The following is a 16,784-nucleotide window of genomic DNA, read 5'->3' as shown; positions in this document are numbered from 1 at the left end:
GGCAGTAGTTGGTAATTATCCTTTATGTAATTACCTTTCACAGATTTATAGACCTCACTGTGACAGGGAGAATGATAATTCACTTGGTGAAAAATACATGTTTTCCTTTTGAAACCATTTGAACTCTGGCCTGATAGATCATGCTTTTTGGAAGGAAGCTCCTTGCTTTGATTTTTCACCTCTTTTTCTGAAATAGGGGCTGGTACATTTGTAGGTTTCTCTTCTCTTTTTGTCTCTTATAGGGGGGCAACACGGTTGTGTATCTCCTGGCAGGGAAGAAACAAATTCCATTGAACTAGGAAGTGTCTTTCCAGGTTGTACTTACATAAACTTTACCTGGGTTAACTGTTAACTTGATGAATAAATAACTCAGACTAGGAGGGGATGGCGGGGGCATATATCATTAAGTAGCAATGGAAACTAGTTATTACATCTTTGATGAAGTTGGGAAATATCCATTTATTTCCTGTCTTCCAAATACAATGTTAGAGAGAAACCCAGGAACTAGGAGAAAAACTGTAGAAACAAATGTATGCATGCATGCATGTATCCATTCATTGATTCATTCAATAAAAAATGAATAGTTGAACACAAAAAGCTTATATTGTAGTGAGAGGAGAGAGATGATAATAAGAAAAAGAAATAAATTGTTGATTTCAGATTCTAACAATACTAGGAAGATCAGAATTGAGAGGCATGAAATCATGCTGCCTGAGGATGGATAGAGAAAGTTCTCCCTGAACTGAGATGTGAATAAAATGGAGTTAGACACTGAGTTCTCCAGGAAAATTTCCATACAGTGCTGCTTCACTACCTTCTCCTCCCCATTTAAAAAATTTTAAAATGTGATTTGGGTCAGAAATCTAGTCATCGTGTGATTGTGCCTGTGTATGCCATGGTGTCTTTGTAAAAGGCTCTCTGTAATTTAGATGTATTTAGTCAGTGCTCAGGAATCTGGGAGACAGGCAAGAGATAAGTAACCATAATTTTCTGTACTTCTAGAGCTAGTTCATATTAAATTATATTAGGAGAGAAAAACCTTATACGACACTAACATTTCAGCTTAAATAGTCTTAGGTATGTTGGCAGAGTGCTCAAATGTAAGAGCATATACAACTTTCCTAAAACTAAAGCAAAACTAGTCTTAAATATCTGCAATTCTTCGTTTTCCACTTTCTAATAAAAAACTAAGTTTTATTGGCTTGGACTTATTGAACACCTACTATATGCCAGGCATTTTATTGGGTGTGTTAATGCATTGTCTCATTTTAGCTCTCTGAGGTAGGCATAATTATTATTATTATTATTCCCATAATTATTATTCCCAGATGCAGAGACAGATGTTTAATGGGTTAAATGTTTTGACAAAGTAGCCAAGATTCTGACACAGGCAGTCTAGCACAAATAGCCACACACCAGAGAATGACATTTCTGTTGTGGATGAACTGCCTGTATGATGGTTGGTCCCATAAGACTGTATCACCTAGTGATGTTGTAGCCACCTTAGTTAGTGTAAGTATATGCTATGACGTTCACACAACAATGAAATCAACTCACCACATGTTTCTCAGAAAGTGTCCCTGTCGCTAAGTGGCGCGTGACTGTGTACTAATATATATGCAACCAGCCCTTGTTCAGTAATTATTCAGCACAGATATAAGCTCACTTACAGATAAAAAAAAAAAAAGTGAGGCATAAAATTACATTCAGGGAAATTCTACATGTATGCGTATATTTTAAAATGCCTAACAAACAAAAATCTTTCAAACAAAAATCATTTGATTCAACGAACCACAAACTGAACCCCTAGCTATCTGAGAAAGAAGGGTTTTGCCTTCCCAGCCGAGTAGGCTAATGGAGGAGGCAGACCATTTAAACAATTAGTAATAATAATTCAAACATCTGCAGCAGAAGTATATTCCAGTGCCCTGGGAGCTCAGAAGAGAAGGGATTAATTCTGCCTGGGAAGAGATTTGTTTTTACTAGTTATCATGTCTCTGAAATCTAATACTCTGGCACTAACAGATTCTGCTGTGGGTGGGTGAGTGTTAAAAACACAGAGCCGTGCATGCCCTAGGAATAGAATTTCCCCCTTTTCACTATAAAATAAGAGGTGATATTTTAAATTACATGGTAAATATGTATGAATGAAATTGCATAACAGTAGAATATATTGTCCATACAACTTTTCTTTGGATATTGTGTTTAAATGTTTATAACTGATTCTTTCCAGTCTATGGTTTAAATGGAAATGTAATTTTGGTGATAACTTGCATGGCTGGGGCATTTTAAAGTATAGTAGTATAAAAACACTGAGAAAGGGTATTTTTTTAAAAAGGTGAAATAAAAATAGGTTTGTAAACAATGAAATCAACTGCTAAAATGGAAACATAAAATGTATGCAAATGTTTTTGTGGAATTTGGAATCTGCTGCTCCATTAGGACCAGTTCTGGCTGATGGGAGCAGAGAGGCAGCAAACAGAGATAACAAGTTTACAAGGGCCACAGACTGAGAAGCCCCTTTACTTCTTGCAGTTTTCCCTAGTGTTTGAAAATCCTGTGATTCTAAATGACGGAAGAATAGGCTGATGGTGGGCATCTATAAATACCTCGGAAATTGATTTTAATTATATATGTTACTCAGAGAGGAAGGTGACTGACGAGGGTGCACACATGTTTCAAAGGTATAAACTGAAAAGAGAGAAGAAACATTCAGCAAAAAAGGGAGAGAACCCGTCCAGGGATGAGGGGAGAATGACAGGAGGAAGGGATGAGGAGCAAGTGGATATTTTGTCCTTGGGGTAATTCTTACACTACCCTCATCACCCAGGTTGTCCTTAAAAATTGATTACGTAGTATAAATTTGATTACAGATGACTGTATATATTGGGGAGAAGAGAGTGAAGTCACATCCTCAGAACCTCATTAACGGCCTCAGCCACTTTAGCATCAGCATTTTCCAGCTTTCCCTTCTCTACTTCAAAGGGGGGCAGTATTTTCCCATGTCCTCTTCGTTCCTGCTCTATTTAAAGAATGTTTTCTTCAAATATCTCTCTCTATTTTACCTTGTTGTTTAACCCTTTTCTGATACTCTTTTCCCACGCACTCAAAAAATTTCTCCTCCTATTTGATGCAGCCGGCCTTTCCTTTTGTAAAGAATACCTGTTTTCATTTCTGTCACTCAGTGAGGAGCCAGATAGGTTCCCAGCATCTTGAAAACTGCTCTATTCTAAAATAGAAGGAAATGTTTTTCATGTTTCTTGTGAGTTTGAGTTGAGGTCTTTGTAAAAAGGACCACAGAAACGTCACCCCCTGTTGTATGCAGAAAAATAGAAGAAGGAATTTAGTGAAGGGTTTAGACTTAAGGCTTAAGGGATTCCGAGTGGTACTTGGCAACTTTTAATGTGCTGTGAATCACCCAGGGATCTTGTTAGAACGCAGATTCTGTTTGTCAGGTTCAGAGGTGGTCCCGGATATTTTGTATTTCTAATGAACTCACACACTGACGATATTGAGGTGTTGGTTTATAGATCATTTTTAAGTAACAAGGCTTTTGAACATTCCTTTCAAATATGCACTTCATCTTGCAAGCTCCGTTCTTTAAAAAATTTGGAAATATGCTTTAGTTTATTTATCAAATGCATTAATGCATGGCCACAGAAAATGGAACCAATTCTGATTTTCTTGATATTAAAAAATACTCTAGCCACTCTCTATAGGTGGAAATATTCAGGACTGTTGCTTTGGGGTGGGGGGTGGGATGTATAGTCCTTGTGTTGTAGGAAGCTGGGAAAAAAATTTATTCTTGGAGGTTTGATGAACATGATTTATTTTTTCCTGGAAGGAGATTTGGCTATAAAGAAACTAGTCTTTCGGGGAGGCAGAAGGGATAGTTGGTGCTAGATATGGTGGCATCAGTGATGATGTTGCTGAATGTGATAGAGGTGAAGGTGGTGTCAGTGTTTGTGGGATTTGATGGTGGTGGTGGTAGTAGTGGTGGTGATAATCATTGTAGCAGTAACAGCATTGGAGGCTAAGACTGTGCTGGTCCTATGGTGATGGTGGTTGTGCTAGTGATTGTGATGATGGTGGTGGTTCTGGAGATGTGGATAGAGGTGGTAGTTGTGGCAGTAGGAGGACTGGTAGTAGGTGGCATTATCATTCTACCCTAAGCAGTCAAGCAGCAGAGATGAGTTTTTAATTCTGGTTTCATCCAGGATTCTCTGTGTACTTTGACAGATTGCTTCATGCCTCTGAACCTCAATTTTCTCATCTAAAAAATGTGATAAAATGATACTTAGCCATGAGGATACTATAGACATGGTATTAGATAAATTATGTAAATTCTTAGCAAAATGTAAAGCATGTATCCCATATTAAATAGACATTGGTTATTATTTGGTGAAATTGCCCGACTCCATGCTTATTCTTAACTTGTAACGGTCCCAAAGGGTTGAATTCAGACTTTAAACATTTATGTAACTTATACTGTCTGTTTTTTTTCTTTTCTGGACTTTGTGAGGGCACCTCATTGTCAAACCAAAAGTAGCCTTTTAGACAGTGACACTTCTAGAATTTAAAAATATATCTTTATATGCAGAAATTTCAGCAACCCAGTAATCTGGGTGGTTAGAAACAGTATCTTATAAATGGATGTGTGTTGTTTTTCATACTTTTTGTATTTTAGCTTGTGATTCTCTGACAGAACTATCTTCCTTCTGATACCAAGTGAATGTTTGGAAAACTCAAATTAGTTTAATATTGTCTATAGCTTTACAAAATGTTATCCTTGAAAATTTTTAATGACTCTGTAAAAAAAAAAAAATCCAAACTTCCTGGCCAGGCATTAAAGATCTACCCAAGTTGTATTCTAATCACCTTTGTAGCCATTTTCACCTTATCCTGGGTTATGATTAGGCCAATCTAGGCTATTCACCCATTAGTAGTAAAATAGCTTCAATTTATTAAGTACCCACCATATGCCAGATTTTGTTGAGCACCTTACATGTATTATCTTATTTCATCCTATATCAGTCCTACAAAGACCATGTTATTATTCTTACTTTGTAGATAATCACGGATTAGCATCCTTAAAGAATTTTATCAGGGCCACAAAATGAATAAGGATTCCTACTCATGTATGAGTTTATTCTTTCTGGGGTGTTGGGTGGCTGTTTGCCTAAAACTCTATGGCTTGCCTACTTCTATGCCTTTTCTCATGAGCTTCCATTCTAGAAAGTATTCCTTCCTTTATAAGTTTGATGGAAAATCCTAAAAGCTGTTTAGAGATTCACTCAAATGTCACCTACTGCCTGGGTTTGAATCCTTAGTTGTGTGACTTCAGGGAATCTACTTTATCTCTATGTGCCTCAATTCCTCAGCCCGGAAATGGGAATAATAGTAATTGTATTTGTATCATAGAATTGATATGAGAATTAAATATGCATATTTCACACCAGACACATGTGAGCACAGGAAGGCACACAAGCAATCTTTATCTGATCTGCAGCTATGATGAAGTTAGATCAGTTCTTGCACAAGGTATTTTATCAGTGTTTATTATAAAAGCAGCCATTGTCTCAGGAGGTATTTGGAGAAAACCTCCTAATTGGAAAAATAATCTGAAATTCAGGGGAAGTTTGTAACTCTATCATGGGTCCCACAGTTGGTGGAACAGCCAGCTCTGGAATTTAGAATTTTCACTTTCTTTACCAAATTGCTCTTTACTTCTTTGCATAGGAAAATTCTGCCCTGTGAAACCTTTATTAATTTGCCTTGGTACCTCATCATACCTTGTTCCTCACTTACGAGGAATATTGCATTATAACTATTTGAACATGTGTCTTATCCCTCCGACTCAATCGTGCGGTCCACAGATTCATGGTGGCTTTCTCATTCATCTTGGTTTCTTGCACAGCATTGATGCTCACAGTGTGCACTCAGAGCAATTCATGAATTGATTGAACATCTGCTATTACAACGATGTGAACTGAGTATTTATATGCTAGAGATTGAAGTCCAGGCTTTTTCACATACAAAAAAAATCTCAGTTTTCTCAGCAGCTCTGAGGGCTAGGTTCAGTTTCACAGAGGAGGAAACTGAGGTTGAAATGCTCAGAGAAGTGTCCAGAAGGTTAATTGCACAGTGTTCCAAAACCAACCAAAGTGAAATGGACCATTTGCTTATTTGCTCCTTGAAGCAGCTATATGCCTTGTTGCCTTCCTGTGATGCAGATAAATGAGAGTTGTTGGTTTAGTATTTGCTCTTAGTTTCTATGCCGTGATGATTTTTCTAATATTTTTCATTGTCATGGGTTTTCTTCATTTAATCAAGTGTTTCAGGAACTTGAGTTATCATTATTTTTTTCCTGTTTTCAAAAGTAGCAAAGGTTTGTGGAGGATATTTGGAAAATAAAAAGCAATGAGTCATTTATAACTTTACAGTCAGAGATAAGCACCATTAACATTCTGGGTCATTTGTCCCCGGTAGTTCCATGTTAGAAATATTAATTATATCAGCTTTTCTTTCTCTCTTTTTAAAAAAACTTACATTTAAATTGGGATTGTAATTCCCTCTACAACTCGACTCTTACAGTCATCTTGCTAGATCTGATGAATAAAGTGTTTTACATAAAAACAGATATGAATGAATTACTCCAAACCCAGAATGTTATATCAAAGGGTGTTGGATAAGAAATTAAAGAAGGATGGAAATATGGTTTCCATGCATTAAGGTAGCTCTTTTCAGATTTGCTTGCTCTGGAATCTCTTCTTCCATCTGCAACCATAGCAGCACAAATAACAACTGCAGCCACCATTGCAGAGACACCTGTGTGGAGGCGACATTTGGCAGTGCAGCGGAAGGGTCTATTCTCCAGGGGCACAGGCACCAGCACTGAGCAAAACACAGACATTTTCAGTATTTGCACAAATCTGCTTGTAGGTATAATTATTAGTTGGAATTAGTTAAATACAAGCAATAAAATCTCTCTGTAGCATTTTAGCTCTTTGCTTTGAACTGTTATAGACAGGACATTGTTTTTTCTTTACATTTTGTATAAATTCCTAACTTAAATTAATAATGGTTAGTTTTCCAGAAAGTTCCATCATGAAGAGGAATAAGAATGCAGAATCGGGGATGAAGAAGTAGGAAACTTTGTTAGACCAGAATGCTGAGGGTTTTGCCTATTGTCCACTGAGTAACACCTGAAAGATATTGTCCACCGAGTAACACTCATCAACATGAGTCAAGTCTGACTGCAAATAACAGAGGAACTCCAAAGGACCATGGATTAAGATTATTAAAGTTTATTTTTCCCTTCAAAGAGCATATGGTGATTGACAGGCACTTGAGGAATAATATTGCTAAGAGGGCCTGACTATACTAAATTCCCATAATCTGAGCTCCTTTCAGCTCACTGCTCCTTCATTCCTAGGATGAGGGCCATGTCCTTAAGAGTGGAAATAGAGTTCTAGTGAATTGAACCACATTTCAAGCTGCAGGATATAGGAAGCAAAGGAAAAACATTAGAGAGTGTGCCTATTAGCATTTTTTTTAAAAAATATATTTTTATGAAGGTTCCCAGTGACCATATGACTATTGTAGCTGTTGAAGTTACAGCTCACTGGCCAAAACTCAGTCATCTGGTCTTATCTACCTGCAAAGGAGTATGGGGAAATTATTCTTTATTCCATACCACCATGTGTTTTTAATCATACAATTATAAAAGAAGGAGACAGTGGATAGTGGGGACAATTTTGATCTCTTCCAGAGAGTTACCATAAAAAACACGATGCCTATTATTCATAGCTTTTTCTATATGTACCTTTGTTTTAGGTAACTGGTCAGTGAAATTAAATAGTTCAATGAAAACTGTCTACTGCAGGAGTCAGTAGACTACAGCCTGCTGGCCAAATCAGCCTGCCATCAGTTTTATAAATAAGGCAATATGGGGACTTGGCCACGCTCATTTATTTGTGTATTGTCTGTTGTTATCACACTCAAAAGCAGAGTTGCAACAGAGAACTCAAATATTTGCTATCTCACCCTTCACAGTAAAAGTTTGCCAACTCCTGCTCTGTACTCTCTAGTTTCACAAATTTTGAATTAATCCATTCTTTTTGTAATTGTAAAATCCCTAAAGTTCTTTATACATTTTTATTACATTTAGATGCCTCCATAAATAAGACATACTATTTTGTGTATTATTACTTAGAGGAGAGAGAGGAAGCAAGGATTAGAAGCAAGATTTAAAATATGTTAATACACTTTATATCTTAAAATCTGAAGTAAATTGAGACAAAGTATTAGCACCTATCAAATCTAGGTGATGGGTGTATGAAAACTTGCTTTTTTTTTTTTTTGCTATTTCTTTGGTATGTTGAAAATAATTTTTTAAGTTCAAAAAGAAAAGTCATGGATTTCCTTTTTAAAAAGTTGTAATCAAGTTCCAAGGCCATTTTAATTTGCATGTCCAGAGGAAGCTCCTGACTGAAGGGTGTGTTGGGCGGGTTGACTCCTATTGAAGTGTGATATTTTTGTGATTGAACATCCAGAATCATATCAGAAGTTCCAGAGACTCTGAACATGTATAAAATGTGACTTCCTCTGCTTGCATACTCCAAAAATAGCACTTGTGTCCAAAAACAGAGAGGAAGGCAAATGTTTCCTGAAATTGGTGCATTTCTGAGATGGCAGTGTCTGAAGTCCTATGGATGATGTACTTTTGTTGCTGTTGGAATAATTTCAGATCACTAACTCATAGTAGGATAAATTATTTAGGAAGAGCACAAACCATGTGGTAGATTCTTTTAATATTTAAATTTTTGTTTTTTTAAAAAGGGTACTTGTAATCTATAAGTGTGTAGCTATAAAAAGGGAAAAAATGACAACTTTCTATTTAAGATTTTCCATTTAAATGACAATAGATTAGATCTCATTGATTATTTGGGAGAGCATTCTTATTTTTAGAGACGTAATGTTGCTTTGTATTTAAGTAAAGAGAGAAATTGGAAAAACTCTATGGCTATAAAAATTGTATCCAACCAGCCTTCAACAACACATATGCGCATTAAAAAGCTGCTTCTCTGCCAAAATTGGATCACTTTACCAAAGACAAGTTTAATTAACTGGAAAATAATTAAATTTTAATAAATAATTAGGGCAATTATTAAGCACTATGGCACACTTAAAATGTGCTGTGTAAACACAGTCTTGGGACTAATATCTCCTAGGTTCGATTCCTTACTCATTTCAAGTCATTACCTTTTGAGGGTAAAATTAAAGATATGGACAATTTTTTTTCCAAGGAAAAAGAAAAATCTATAGTACAAAAATCATTATTTTAGTAACATGTCAGTATGTTTTATATTACTTCCAATGATTCAAGCAGCTACTCCATATAAGGCAGTGAGTTTGTTGTATACTGCAGATATAAAAACAGACAAAACATGGTCTCTCAAATAACTCATAGACTAGTAGTGCTAGAATGAGAAGTAAAATATTAACTGCACAAGAGGTAAATGTTTTAATAGAGGTGTGTGTCAAATATTTTGAGAATACAAGGGAGAGACAGGACAACTCATATTGACAGGACAGGCCACTGAAAGTGCCACGGAGGTACACATGTGGCTCATATGAACAGGCAGAGAGGGAGAGTAAAGAGCGCATCTCGTCACAGCACCAGGCTAGTCATAAAGCCCCAAGTGCATATCTTATTTGAAGAAATGTGAATTGCTTCATGTCACCAGGGTGTAAGGTCATGGGAAAGAAATGACAGGAGATGAAAATATAAAGGTGGTTAGGGACTGATTGTTATTGAAGAATTATAAAGTGGGAAAGGTCAAGTACGATCCAATCTGAGTTACATAAAATAAATCATCTTCAGTTCAAAGGAAAAGAGAAAGGAAAGATGGAGACCAGTTAAAAGGATGTCCAGTAGACAGGGGGAGGTGGGAGTGGCGATTGCTAATTTACTGGTAAAGACAACAGAAAGGAGGAGATGCATTTTTATTTATCTTGCAGAAGTAAGACTAAGGTTGGTGGAGAGAATGAGAGGTCAAGGGGATGGTAGTGACATTACCAAGGCAGAGAGCATGTTGGTTGGGAGCAGGGCAGGGGACGATATTTCTTTCTTATATTGAAAGCCTTTGTTATGTTTAAACTGATACCTATTTGACATCCATATGAGGATAATGGCATTCTGGTCTAGAATTCAGGGCAGAATTGAGGCCAGGAGATGGACATTTGTGGTTCATTTGTAAATACATATATGATCAAAGTTGTGGGATTAGATAAATTAACCAATTATAAAATTTAAATAAGATAAAATTTGTGTAAATGATACTTTTGGATTTATGTGGCACTTCATATGAATTTGTTCTTTTTTGAAGCCAAAAAAGTTGCTACTTGGCATTCCCTTTTCCTCAACCTGATAGAAACAGGAATTATCTATATTTTTACCACTGTTTAAAATTTTCTTTTCATTTTCTCAATTACCCAGAAGATTTTTAAAAGTATATAATGTATATAACATTACTTAATAATGTTCTATGCCCCTTCTTTCCTCCTTTCCTTCCATTGAAAAGCATCTTGTCCTTTGATCAGTCTCCTAATATCTTTTCTGGAGTTACCCATGCAGGTGAGGAAGCCAAATAATAGCGAAATTTTAGAAAGGTTTTCAAGAAGCATATATGCATGACCTTTCTATGATCTGTTTCTTCTTTTATTATTAATTTTATACATAACGGATTATTATGAGATAAATACTTAAGACTTTATAACTTTTAGAAATCGTACATTTTTTCTTAAGATTATAATTTAACAGAAAAGTACTCTGTTACTCATGGCGAATTGTTACTCATGGGCTTAAGTGAAAAATGGGAGATTAAAATGAATTCCTATATTTCCAGTGCATTTGAACATTTCTATTTTTAACACAGAACACTAGTTATTTATAGAAATTATCCTATCACTTTATTGTTGTCTTTCTATGAAGTCCTGGAAATCTGGGAGAAATTCAAGATACTTTTTATCTATTCACTTAATCCTGATTCATTCTTCCTAGATCAGTTTTCAAATACATGGGCCAAATTTAGCCATAAACTCCACATGTAAATTTTAAATTATCTCTTTATCACTGTTGAATTTAATTCAAGATTATCTAGCATTTAATAGCATCCTAAGGCAATGTTTACTCAATCTAATTCATCCTGTATTGGTTAGATCAGATTTGGTCATCTACATTGGGAACACCCCAAAGTAATAGGTCAATATATAAGGAGAAGGTTATCCCACTCCTGGAGGTGCCTAGAGGTAGACAGACTTTGTGTTGCAGGACCATCGGGCATCAGTCTCTTCTCATCTTGTCATCCTTAGATCTTGGAGGCAACCTACCCCTTGGCAGAAGTCTCTCATTCACTGGAGCTGTGTACCTTTTCACAGGAAAATCTGTAAAATGTGTTCTCTTGGCTAGTATCCTTCACCTAAAGAAAACTGTGTTCTGTTACTCATGGCTAATTGAGATAACAGATTTGTGGGGAAGACAATCTCCAGTCCTGTCGAAGTCATACACTACCTCACGATTATTTTAATATCAAATATTTAAAATTTGCCAAGTCAATTTCCAAGTCAGTGATAGGAAGTTCCAAATTCTGATTCTCCAACTTCATAGTTTTAGATTTAAATTTATAAGATCAAATAGATTCTGGTTTCCCAAGGGCAGAAATTTGGTGTAGTATAATCTGTAAACTCATTTAATTCAGTATCAATTAATTGTAATATGGCAAGAAAATCTTAACACTTTAGGAAGCGTATTACCTTGACATTAAAAAAAAAAAATTGCTCTCTCCACTTGCATTGTCCACTCCTGAAACTCTCTTCCATTTGTGTTGTCTTTATTGATTCTTTCTGATTGCGGGGCCCTTCCCCTTCTCACACAGACATTTCCCTGTGTTTTCAATAACCAATTCTTATTTGTCCCAGCTCATCAGACTTCCAGGACAGCTTCTGAATTTATCTTCTGGATATTCATCGTTTACTTTTTAATCTCCTATTTCATCAGTTTCTAGTCCCTTCAATTCTAAAGTTCTCATCTTTACTCCACAGTGATCTCTCTTTATCTGAATGAATTTTTAGAGAATTTGATCTCCTGAAATAATCACAACTGTAAAATCTCAAACTCTGAAAAAGTATAAGGTTTAGAATCAGAGAGATCTAGGCCCAAACCTCAGCTTTAGCTACTTTTTACTCCGGTGACTGTGTATAGCCTAGGTTTCTTCATCTGAAAATTTATGAACATGTCTACTTCTTTGGATTACTGAGATACATCAAGAAAGTAGGCGTCCAACATCCCCCAACCCTGCCATCACTGTGATGAGCTTCAGAGCAGTTGCAATGTCTTGTATAATTGTCCTCTGGAGACTTGCTGGTAATAGAGTAGGCTCTTCATAAATGGTTAAAGCATGAAGGAAATTTCAGTATTCACATCTCTTTGCATGTGTGCGTGCTCACTCAGGTCTAGGTGCAAATCTGGGTTAGTGGATCAAGACTTGACACTAGAGTCAAGAGGTCCCGTTTCAAATCTTGGAGGACATTTCTGCCGGCAGGACTTAGAGAGGACAACTCTATTCTGCAGCAGCAGGCTTTCTTAATTTAAAGTCTTAAAGAGCAGAGGTTGACTTCTCAAGCTTTTACCCAAAAGGTGTTAAGTTTCTTATGCTTGTCCACTCTTCATTGATAAACTTTGCATAATAAGGAGGTCAGAAAACAGAATCTCAATTGATTCACAAAAGGTTATTTTTACATCCTTCTCCTTTAAACTCCAGGAGCAAGTATATACCCAATTAGTATTTTAATTTACGTAACAAAGGTGTATTTTGGTGGCTTTTTTTTCTGAACCTAGATCTTACCAAGCTGCCTCTGTGGGTAGCCACGTCCTCAACTAGTATGGTATATAGAACTTAACTGGCACACAAATTCATTGATCATATTATATGATTTATATTTCTCTAGTTCCTTGAAATTGGAAAAGTTCCTAAATAGCAGGATTACAAATTATACGTAATCACTGAGTTTTTAGTTTAACTTTAACGAAAATACTTAACTATGTTATCAGAAACTATTTGATGCCCAGAAAATACATGAATTTCAAAAATACTTACTTGAGTGGTTTATGATGTGTTGAACATCCTTAGGCTAACTGATCATGGGTTTCTGACCCTGTATCAGGAATACTAAAAGGATCCCCTCCACTCTGTTTCTTGCAGATTCAGACTCCTCTGGATATTTCTCAGGGTAGGCTAGTGGACCTACCAGGGACTGTTTTCATGGAGAACCATGGAGCCTGGTGGGGGAGAAAACAAAAGCCCTGTCTGGGGACTGACATTAGTACTCAACTCCCCTGATAAACAAAGGCCTGGGGGAAGAAAGGTCTTCATGGCATTTCATTCAAGACAAGAGGAGAACACACTTTCATTTTCTCAAGGCAAAGTGCTACTCAGATTGTCTGGTTGAGATCCCTTAGGCTCAAAGCAAATTCAAAAATTAGGGAGAAGATTATACAATAGAGTCCAAACAGCAGATGTCGCTGATATTCCTGTGCAGAGCTGGGGGCTCGGAGCAGTGCTCTTTGTTAATTCAGCATGAGAATAGTTGAAATGGATGGAAAAACCATCTGTTCAGTGAGGCAGGCAAGAGGAGAGCATTTTTAGTTGGCAGTGGTAGTGGCCGCAGTGTATGGATCATCACTAGGATGCTGGGCACTGTTGGTCTGGGGCAATTGACCACAGTGACCTGAGGCTGATTTAGTTTGTGTTTTGAATGAGGAAGAAAGTGGCAATTTTCAGCTACACAAAGACTATCACATAGGTACCCAGATTTGAGTCAGAGGGAGAACTGGAAGTTCCTATAATATCAGAATAAGGGAAAGTGAGAAAGAGGGGGAGATAGAGAAAGAGAGAGAGAGAGAGAGACAAGACAGAAACAGACACAGAGACAGACTAACTATAATGTTAACAGTCTGATAGTAGCCAGGAAAAGACAAGTACATAAATATTTCTTGTTCCTCTCCTTTGAAATGATTAAAGCTTACATATTTCTGTGAGTGAAATCTTATAACCTTTTAGCAAAAACTTTGATGGTGGTATTTAATAGTGCTTTAGTATTTTCAAGGTTCTTGCTAGATTTACTACTATAGGAAAGTGGTTAGGAGTGAGCATTCTGGAAACAGCTCTACACAGGAATATCAAATAAGGAAACTGAGGCAGGATCAATGCATTTAGATTGTTGAAGCCTCAGTTTTCTTATTTGTATTAGGGATGACAAATAGCACTGCCTTTGGAGATATTTTTAATAAAAATTAAATGAGATAATTATGTAACAAACTTAGCATACATCAGACACTCATTGTCCATTCTTAATATATAATAGTCACTTTAGACTGACTAGAGTTTTGCTTTTTAAAGTCAATTTCGCACCAAACAGAAGAATTTTTAAAGCTGTCATGACAATGATAACTCTGGGGGCCTTAAAAAAAATTCTTCCTTTTCCAAGTGGTTAAATTATTTCATAGCTTATCAGCTGCGATCCAATTCCACAGTTCGTACTCAGGCAAAACTGCCTTCTCAAATAATGGGAGCTGGGTATAAAAACTATAAAATCAGGACAAAGGATGCTAAATTGCTATTTCCAACATGCCTTACTTTTAACCTGACACTGAGGAATTTTGCCTTTTATAACAGTATTCAATTCTTGCTTGGAATAATTTTGTATTTCCTCACATTTTATTGAGCATTAGCTTGAATGACAGTTTGACAATCAGATAGTCCAGACTGATGGCACTGTATCCATCTCTTAACTTGATCAGCCAATTAATGCAAGCAAACAATTCCCACATTTTATGTAATAAAATAATAGCAACAAAAAATTAGTGAACACTTAGAACCAACTAACATCTAAACTATACTTCATCTTAGTGACTTTCTTTCCTGAAATCTCCAAAGATGATATATATGTATGGTCATCCCTCCATATCTGCAGTTTCTGTGTCAATGGATTCAACCAGACTCAGTTTGAAAATATTTGAAAGAAATTTGCATTTATATTGAGCATGTACATATTTTTCTTGTCTTTATTCCCTAAATAGTACAGTGTAACAGCTATTTAATAGCATTTGCATTGTATTAGGTATTATAAGAAATATAGAGAAGATTTTAACTATACAAGAGAATGTGTGTTGGTTATATGCAAATACTGTGCATTTTATATAAGGGATTTGATCATCTTTAATTATCTGCAGATACCAAGGGACAATTGCATACATAAACATATACATTCATCCACACATATATGCATATATACATTTAGAGAGACACACACAAAGAAGCAGAAGCACAAAAGTGACAAAGTGATATTTCAGTCTTTATTGGGTTTTTGCTCTGGAACTCAATGGAAAGCTCTAGTAGAAAAGTTGGAATTCATGGAAAAGCCTTTTTTCTTTATGATAGGCTACCTCCCCCATAAGACTCTTGTATGAATCAAGAATCTCACCAATGATGGCAACAGAGCATTTAAAGATAGATAGATAGATAGAGAGAGAGAGAGAGAGAGAGAGAGAGAGAGAGAGAGAGAGAGAGAGAAAGAGAAAGAGAAAGATTTGCCTCCATGGCCTAGAATGGGATTGTTCTAAGTTGCCCGTCCTGATATTCTCCTGATGGATATAGGGTCCAGGACTACTTCCCAGGAAGAAGAGAGGGAGAAAAGAGAAAGAGCATTTCTATGAAGGAAAATAAGTGTTGGCATTCTGTTAAATATGTAATTTGACTAGAAGAGAAAACAAGAAGAAAGAAAGAGTGAAGAGTATGTTGACCTCATCTGTGGCTATGACCTGACAGTCATCACCAATGAGGCTTCATGGGAATTATCTAAATGGGACCATACCTCTCTGTACCAGACTTGTTAGCCAATGGCTCCTCCTCGGCAGTTTAGCATCCTAAGCACTCTTCCTTCATGGTAGAGTGTTTTTTGCACCAGATTCTTGTTCCTTCTTGAGGTATAAAAAGTAGAGAGAAGCTAAAGAGCCGAGTTTAGTTTCTTTCTTCCTAAACCAAAACTATACTTGTTTTTATTCTCGATTCCATGAAGTTGAGGCCTAAGTCTGTGATTGGCCAAAGGTGAAGCCATTCCTCCTGGGGGAAGATGGCGGCAAACATCAGCAAGCCCTGCCTGCACCATTGGGCTGATTGTTTTGAACACTTTTAGAAGTATTTGATTTTGTCCATCAGAGATTAATGATTCAAGCAGTACAGCTTCTCATTGTCTATTACTGGGTAACAAATTATTCCAAAACTTAACAGCTTAAACCAAAAACAAACAATCCATTTATTACTTCACAGAGTGTCTGAGAGATAGAAATCCAGGAATGACTAAGCTGAGTGGCTTTGGTTCTGAGTTTCTCATGAGATTGTCCCTAAAATTTCAGCTGGTGCCAATGTCATTGGAACGTTTGATAATGTCTCACTCAAGTGACTGTTGGCTAGAGGTCTCAGTTCCTCCAGTAGGCCTCTCTGGAGCTCCTTGAGTGTTGTATGACATGGTAGCTGCTTTTTCTGGAGCTGTGATTCAAGAGTAGAAACCAAAGAGAAAGCCAAAATGTCTTTTATGTCCTCATCTTGTATGCTACAAACCTTCACTTCTGCCATACTTGATTGGTTAGAAGTGAATCAACTAAATCCAGCACATTCTCATGATGAGGGAAATGAAACTCTGCCACTTAAGCCACTGAGTAT

General features: G+C 36.5%; 1 pseudogene; it reads right to left on the bottom strand.

The window, feature by feature from the left end:
- Nucleotides 1–16,784, bottom strand: part of LOC101970221 (E3 ubiquitin-protein ligase SIAH1-like) — an 85,079-nt pseudogene that overhangs the window by 4,230 nt on the left and 64,065 nt on the right.

The sequence above is a fragment of the Ictidomys tridecemlineatus genome, chromosome 2 (assembly GCF_052094955.1).
Source record: "Ictidomys tridecemlineatus isolate mIctTri1 chromosome 2, mIctTri1.hap1, whole genome shotgun sequence".
NCBI classification, from domain to species: domain Eukaryota; kingdom Metazoa; phylum Chordata; class Mammalia; order Rodentia; family Sciuridae; genus Ictidomys; species Ictidomys tridecemlineatus.
Note: the sequence above shows the minus strand (reverse complement) of the source record. Positions and strands in the feature narration are given on the sequence as shown.